Below are 7,256 nucleotides of genomic sequence, written 5' to 3' on the forward strand. Positions count from 1 at the left end.
GCAGAGGTGTGAATGGAGGCTTACTCTTCAGGCCCCGGCTACTACTGGATGTGGAGCGGAGGAAGATCACTCCGCCAGGGAAGGCAAGGAGATAGGCAGGTGGCTGGCCAGGATTTGAGCCAAGGCAGAAGAACATGCGAGCGGAAAAGAATGGGCATACGCCCGAAACTGAAGAAATATTCCCTCCGCTTCGACCAGCACATCATCAGAAAGGGGCACAGATAATGGGAAAAATACAAGCCCCCTATGCTAGTAGGCAAGGCGGAGTGGGGAGGGTGTAATTTTTTTTTTAATTTTAATTCTGCATTGATTGTCTTTGAAATTGCCCCTGCCCCCTATTAAATCCAATCTGGGGACAAAACCAGAGACAGACTTGGTCCGGGGACAGTGTCCTCAATCAGGGGACTGTCCCCTGAAACTGGGGATGTCTGGTCACCCTAATCTATTGGACACAGCAGAAAACAAAGCAGGGTACAAAATAAAATTGGCTCTGTATTACATAATCATTGTGACCAATCACAGTGATTATACATGTAAACAAAATGTAAACAAAAGGCTGCATTTTGCAGCCACTGCTCTGTTTTCTCTCACCAGCTGGTGAGGAGACTGAGTGCTTCTTTGTATGATTGTAGCAGCATTTTTTTTACAGTGTCACCAAAGCCAACCACATTGCCCCTGATCACTTGCCACACTAGTCACAGTGTCACCAGACCAGTGCAGCTATCCACAGTTTCCCTGATTGCTACACACACTAGCAGAGTGTCACCAGACCACTGTTAGTCAGCCACAGGGCCCTTGATTACTAGTCATATCAGTTCAAGTGTCACCAAACCAGTGCAAGCAAGCAGCCGTGTTAGATTACAATACAACTAATAATATCATTGTGAGAAAATAGATGTACATAAATAAAAACACCACAAAGTGATAAAGTGAAAAGAATATGTTAGTCCATCAATAATAGGTCCCACAGAAATAATCATCCAGTAATTTCCAATTCTTCTCAATTGGTGAAACACAGGTGCTACAGTACCTAAAGTGTAAGTTCACCTTTATAGAAAATGTATGTTGACCTTACACTGGACCTCCTCCCCATCCTCCCTGGTCCCTCTGTACCAGTGTCCCACGATCCCCCCACTGTCATACAATGGGACGCCACTGACAACTAGACAGATTCTGATTGGTCAGCACCTTTCATGTGACTCTGCTGACCAATTAGAACCCCTCTTGACTGTAAATGCTCAGAGGTATGTATAGGAGATTAAGCTGCAGGGATTTCAAATCCCCGGGCTGCTAAAGCGGCGCCCTGGTGCCCGACACTGGGGGAATCTCGCTGGACATTGGTACAGTGGAACCGGGGGGAAGGGGGGGTCCAGTGTAAGGCCATCCTAGAGATTTTCTGTGAAGGTGAATTTACACATTAAGGGCCACTTACCAGCAGACTAGAACTCACCACCTGCCTCTTTTTTTTACAGACTAGCATGTAATGTTAATGAGTGTCTGAAGTAATTGGTTTTGAATTCCCCCTATTTAAATTATAAATGTGTATTATCTTGTCTATTCCTATAGTTAGCTAGTCTGTCAAAGTTCTGATAATGTTAATGGTGATGATATAATAACAATATTAGCTATAGAAATAAACACAATGCTCAAAGAAGGTCCAGTCCAATAACCTTTTTGTTTATAAATAATATATATATATAGGCAGATGATGAAGCCATACCAAGCATCCCAGATCAGTTTATTGGTACAAAAAAGCAACCAACACTCAATTTAATTGGTCATGTACAATTCATATGTCATCTGTAAGTCTGCAGGAGGACTTAACGTTTTCCTAAAATATCAAGAAGAAATTGTAACAGCCCTAATTTACAAGGAAGGTCCTGAACTTGAAAGCCTTTTATTTAATGCAGTCAGCTGCATGACAAAAACTTCAATAATCCTTTTATTTTTACCCAAACGACCCCCCAAAAATGCTATGTATGCACATACGATGAAAGAAGACATCCCACATGTTGCTATTGTCTCCACTGTCACTCACAACCTTGCATATGCATAAAGGACTGTGTCAGGGCCTGGGGTCAGGCTTAGACACCAGTTGCTATAGCAGTGGAGAAACTGCCACCAACCAGCAGCATTGGTTTACAGGCAGATCACCCTGGAGGAATGTCGTGGGCACACCGGAGGTGCAGGGGTCTAAATATTAACTGGTATTCACCAGAGCTCCTGATGGTACCAGGCCCTGGTTTTCAGGATCACCCCACCATGTGGTAAGCAAGCCAGGGTTCAGTAGCAGATATAGCAGGTACGGATCAAGCAAAAGCATAGTTGAGGAACAAGGCATAGGTCGGTAACGGGTGGTAGCAAAGATACAGATGGCAGCTTTTTCCATGCTTTTTTTTTTAATTTTCACTTGGGGATCTTGCCAGTAACACATACCCTGTCCTAGAGTGACAACCCTTATGCCGCGTACACACGATCAGTCCATCCGATGAGAACGGACCGATGGACCGTTTTCATAGGTTAACCGATGAAGCTGACTGATGGTCCGTCGCGCCTACACACCATCGGTTAAAAAAACGATCGTGTCAGAACGCGGTGACGTAAAACACAACGACGTGCTGAAAAAAACGAAGTTCAATGCTTCCAAGCATGCGTCGATTTGATTCTGAGAATACATGGATTTTTAACCGATGGTTGTGCCTACTAAAGATCGTTTTTTTTTTCTATCGGTTTGGTATCCATCGGTTAAATTTAAAACAAGATTGCTTCTTTTTAACCTATGGATAAATAACCGATGGGGCCCACACCCGATCGGTTTGGTCCAATGAAAACGGTCCATCAGACCGTTCTCATCGGTTTGACCAATCGTATGTATGCGGCATTATTCACTGTACTCTATTCTGTCTATGGAAGAGCAGTATTATCACCCTAAAACAGGACTACAAAATGCATATTCTTCTTCTTTTCTGTATAACATAGGGACAGCTGTTTTGTAGTCCACATAGACAGCTGGAAGCAATGTAACTGATTGGAGTGCAGCATAGGCAGATAGCACAGGAAGTTATTATTCTGGCAGGGTCAACAAGCCAAATTTTGCACTTATACAGACATAAAAAACACTTTTAATTGTATATTTAACTAACCAAAAGGAAACAAATAAGACAACTTAATTTTTAGGGTTTACATACTCATTATGTACGCAAAAGCAGAACTGAAGGCAAGATGTGTTCCACCCCACTCTGAAAATGTATTTTAGAAAATATTCTTTGGATGTATGCATCGTTCTCAGTTCCAGTTGACAGGCCAATTCCTGGAAAAAAGAAAAACACATCTGAGGTGTTAAATTATATGTTCTGCCAAGTTAAAACCTACAGCATGGAGAATCCCAGTCAGCAAACACCAATCATCAACAAATATTATTGATGGGGGTTTGGCATGTAGTGTAGCAGTCATTTTTTCAAATGCTCAATTTTTTAATACTTGAGCTCACCTGCAGACCACCCACTCCACTGCAGATGTGTATAATCCTCTTATCTACACTGAATATGTCTAACCTCTAATTTGTTTTACTCAAAAAGGATTTTTGCATTTCAAAGTGTTACAGTGTGCACTAGGCAGTTCTGTAGTTACTGGTGAAGGTCAATATGTAGACAACAAACATAGCTTAGTCTACAGAGAACTTATGTCTAAATGATAAAAAAGTAGTTAAAGGGCCAGATTCACAAAGAATTGCCCTGGCGCAGCGTATCAGAGATACGCTACGCCGCCGTATCTTACCTGGTGGAATTTCGAATCCAGGAAGATTTTGCGCCGTAAGTTACGGCGGTGTAGTGTATTTCTCGGCGCGTATTTCAAATTGGGCGGGTAGGGGGCGTGATTCATTTAAATGAAGCACGTCCCCGTGCCGATTGAAATGCGCATGCTCCGTTTCGAAGTTTCCCGCCGTGCTTTGCGTGAAATGACGTCGCACCAACGTCATTTTTTGAACGTAGACGTGAGTTACGTCCTTTCCTATTCACGGACGACTTACGCAAAAAAAATAAAAAATAAAAATTCGACGCGGGAACGACGGCCATACTTTAACATGGCAAGTCTATCTATACGCCACGAAATAGCAGCTTTAACTATACGCCGGGAAAAGCCGACTAGCGACGACGTAAGAGAATGCGACAGCCGTGCGTACCTTCGTGGATCGAAAAAGCGAATTAGCATACCCGACGCGGAAAACGACGCGAACTCCACCCGGCGGGCGCCGAAGTATTGCACCTAAGATCCGAAGGCGTACGAAGCCGTACGCCTGTCGGATCGAAGCCAGAAGCTGTCGTATCTTGGTTTGAGGATTCAAACTAAAGATACGACGCGGCAAATTTGAAAGTACGCCGGTGTATCAGTAGATACGCCGGCGTACTCTCACTATGAATCTGGCCCATAGTTTTTAGGTGGTTACCGCTAAACATTAGAAGAACAAACAGTTATTTTTAGTTTTAGCATTCCTGTTCATATATTGTGGAGGTACTGGCTGACAAGATTGGGGTCGGTGTATATTTACGTCAACTAGGTTTCTCTCATACACATTGTGAAGGACTCCAGAGTTTGTGTCTGCCATGGAGGCAGCAAACGTTGTTGCTTTTTCATATCTTAAGAAGTTTTGGTCTGGGTCCTGGAGCCCAGAGACTTTGAAGAACAGTTAAGATGTCACTTCTAGTCCTAGGTATACATCTTTACTGTTATGCAGACCTCATTAATTTACCTCAGCTGTCCACATGCATATTTTATATGGGAGTTGACTGATGCCAAAAGTTGACCCCTGACAGACCACTGAAAGGTACAAGAACCATTAGGGAGGCACCCTACTAGTCAAGAACAGACTTAAATTTAAAACAAACATGTTATTTTTAACTGCTCTGTGCAGTGATTTTGCACAGAGCAGCCCAAATCCTCCTTTTCTTGGGTCCCCTGCTGGCACTCTTGGCCTCTTCCTTCTACCTAGTGCATGTGGCAGAGTAACAGGAGTATGCTTTAGTATTAGGATTTTTCCACCTCCACGCTTCCACCAAGTCATAGGGTTTTACACATGCCCCCAGAGGGGAGCTGTCCATAGGCGCCATACCATGTCTATCCATTGCTGGTGACAGAACCACGTTCAAGTCCCCTGCCAGAATTAAAGGCCCCTCTGCCACCCTAAGCACTTCAGACACAATCCTGTCCCATACTCCCACTGTAAATGGGGGTGGCATATACACTGCCACAAAGGTATGTGGTCTGTTATTCACGATAAGGACTAAGATCACAAATCTACCAAATGGGTCTGTTTTAACCAGCTTGGTGGTATACAAAAGAGACCTGTACACCAACACTGAAACCCCCCTTGCATAGTTGGAGTACACAGAGTGGAATGCCCTGTCCACAAATGCCCTGTGGAGGGCCAATGTTTTAGAGCCAACTAGATGTATCTCCAGAAGGAAGACAATACTCGGCCTACGACTCTAAGTGTTTGAAAACCAAAGCCCGTTTAATCCTGGAGTTAAGACCCCCTCACATTCCATGATATGACATTAAGGGCCTGCATAATGTAAGAGGGGAAAAGTCAATATTTCAGGATTACTAAACTTTCGAGGGCAGCTAGGCAACCACCCTGGATAAGAGTAGTTCCAGAGTAATATCTGGGAAGATAGTGATGCGGTTGTTGTTGAACATCAAATCTGGCATGGTTCGGGCCTTGCAAAGAATGGTTTCCTTATCCCTGAAGTATAGGAAGCGGGCCAACATAGGCCTTGGGTATCTGCCTGGCTGTTGAGGAGCCCGCAGAGGAACCCTGTGATCCCTCTCAATAGCAAAGAGATGGGAAAAGCTGTCAGCTCCAAAGGTTTGCTGCAGCCATGATGTCAGAAAATCCTCTGGGCGCTTGCCTTCTGGCCCTTCAGGGAAACCTAGGAAGCGAAGGTTATGCCTCCTGAGTCTATCTTCCATGTCTCCGAGTTTGGCCTCTTGGGACTTGTAGTCCGCCGCCATATCCCTGACATGTTTCATGAGCGGGTTAAGATCATCCTCCACCGCCCCAATGTTCAGCATTATTCACCCTGTGTCTAATTTTGTGGACATCATCCTTCAATATGGCAAAGTCCACCCCGATAGTGTCTATTTGTGTGGACAACGCCGCATGGCAGCTCTTAATGGTGTCCATGATCTGAGCCAGCGTCGGCTCCCTCACCTGTGAACCGGAGCCTCCCTCCCCCGATTCCAAAGAGGGAGAGGGCAGGGGATCCGCCAGCGGGTCGGGTGGCTCTGTCCAGTCCTTGTCCCCCTCAGTTCACAGGCTGCCATCCGGCGGAGAGGAGCCTTGCCGCGCCGCTGCAGGCCGGCCGCCATCTTGGCTGGTCTCGTGGGCGAACTTTGCAAGATGATCCGCGGGCATGCCACCGACCCTCGGACCGTACTTATTTACCATGGTCATGCGCCCGGATCGTTCCCCAGCAATCCCAGCCGGTCAGGGTCCGAAATCCAAGCCTGGGGCTCCACAGGATAGCTTAAGGATCACATTGCGGTCCAGAGCTCACAAGGAAACACTCCTCACATACCGGAAGTTGGACACGCCCCCCTATTGGTACTGTTAAGAGTGGCGATAACAACTTTTTTTTTACCTTTTCAGTACTTAGCATAAAAAGCTGAATTTGTTTCAATGAATGAATGTTGAAAACAGATACAACCTCCAATCACAGTGATACATTTATTCTGGTATAGACTGAGTGATTTAATAAAGAGATGTTTGAGGGGTTTTTTTTGTAGCAATGTTTCTACAAAGAGATGATAGGTACTCTTTATATGCATACATGACAACAAGAGGCAGGAAAAAGGCCTGGGAGCTGAGAGTCTGCAAACGGGAATGTGGATAGAATAAGGAATGAAGAAGCATATGTGTGTCAGTGTGGACATGAGGCATTCACCTACAAATTTGGATCTGGGCAGTCATGTTGCTAGAGTCCCACCTAAGTATGGGACTTGCTGTAAAGCAAATATACACTTTCGCTCAAGAAGCTTTGTTAAACCCTTAAATTATGAGTTGGGTTTCTTCTGATCACCTGAGCCAGCTGCAGTGGAAGGGTCCAGAACCTGCTCGGCAGCTTTTTCCCCCTACACACGGCCGGTTGTCCTGGCAGAAAAACTGCCATGAGAGCTTTTTCCGGGTAACCCGGCTGTGTGTATGCTCCACCGCAGTGTTTCCCATAGGAAAACTGCCGGGAATCAGGGCAGGAAAA

The sequence above is a fragment of the Rana temporaria genome, chromosome 4, assembly GCF_905171775.1.
Source record: "Rana temporaria chromosome 4, aRanTem1.1, whole genome shotgun sequence".
Classification (NCBI taxonomy): domain Eukaryota; kingdom Metazoa; phylum Chordata; class Amphibia; order Anura; family Ranidae; genus Rana; species Rana temporaria.